The 1,323-nt window shown below is 37.2% G+C and overlaps 1 non-coding gene across 1 annotated transcript; it reads left to right on the forward strand.

The window, feature by feature from the left end:
* Positions 1 to 627: 627 nt before the first annotated feature.
* Positions 628 to 734, forward strand: LOC128282710 (small nucleolar RNA R71). Its single transcript, XR_008273065.1, has one exon. It is a non-coding gene; the product is annotated as a small nucleolar RNA R71 (small nucleolar RNA).
* Positions 735 to 1,323: the final 589 nt, after the last annotated feature.

Below are 1,323 nucleotides of genomic sequence, written 5' to 3' on the forward strand. Positions count from 1 at the left end.
GTGGTATCATTCTTCACTATGTATGCCTTCAGCAGATTCTCAAGATCACTTGAAAATTCAGTTGGTGGGTGTTGTTGCACTTGTTGAGGATATTCTGACGGATAATTTGGTTGAAATGGCATAACAGAGTCGCTATGGTTCACCCATTGATTACTCTATGCAGAAATTGGATGATTCTACCATGAAGAGTTGTAAAAATTTGATTACGGACCGTTCCAATTCTGATTTCCCATGTAATAATTTGACTCTTAATTCGATGGGAAATTTTCAAAGTAATGGCCATCTCCACAGTATTCACAAGAAATATCCTCGAACTGGTTCAATTGCTGACCGGTCAGGTTACCATTGAAACCATTAATAGTTATGTTCTTAAGCATAGAAGACATAGAAGATACCTGGGCTGCCAAAGAAGCAAGTGTGTCCGCTTTATGTACTCCTGCTACTCGTCTTTTTGATGCTGCTCGGTTAGTTGGCCACTGATAGTTATTGCTGGCAATTCTTTCAATAATCTTGTAAGCATCATTATAAGACTTAGAAAGAAGGGCTCCATTTGCTGAAGCATCCACCATCATTCTAGTATAAATATTGAGACCAATATAGAAAGTCTCCATTTGAATGCAACAAGGAATGCTATGATGACGACACTTTCGTAAAAAATCCTTGAACCGCTCCCAAGCCTCATATAAATATTCTTCATCAAGTTGCTGAAATGAAGTGATTTCATTTCGAACTTTGGCGGTTAAAGATGGAAGGAAATATTTCATTAAGAAACGTTCAACCAACTATTGCCATGTAGTTATGGAACCAGACGGTAGGGAGTTCAACCACGCTCGTGCTCTATCTCTTAAGGAGTATGGAAATAATCTTAGTCTCAAGGCATCCTCAGTCATCCCGACTAGTTTAAATGAGTCACTCACTTCCATGAAGAGCCGAAGATGAAGATGTGGATCTTCAGTAGGAATCCCACTAAATTGACCCGTATTTTGCAACATTTGGAACATAACCAGCTTCAACTCAAATTATTGTGCCTAGATTTCGAGTCTCCTAATACATGAATTGAGCTCGTTGAATAGATGAATGGCATATTGTTGAATGGCACAATTTCTATCATCGGCAACAATGATCGGATTGTGCGTATTATAAGTGAATGTTCCTTCTAGATTTTGGTTTGGAATTTCGAAATTCGAAATTCATATCTTCGATCTTTCTTTGGTTCTTTTCTCTTCTCCTTTGTTAGAAAGTCCTTTCCATTTCAAGGTTTACGAGGAGTAAGTTAATGATTTGATAAATACAAAAAAAAATGAAAATAAAAACTTAACAAAA

The sequence above is a fragment of the Gossypium arboreum genome, chromosome 10 (assembly GCF_025698485.1).
Source record: "Gossypium arboreum isolate Shixiya-1 chromosome 10, ASM2569848v2, whole genome shotgun sequence".
Lineage (NCBI taxonomy): Eukaryota > Viridiplantae > Streptophyta > Magnoliopsida > Malvales > Malvaceae > Gossypium > Gossypium arboreum.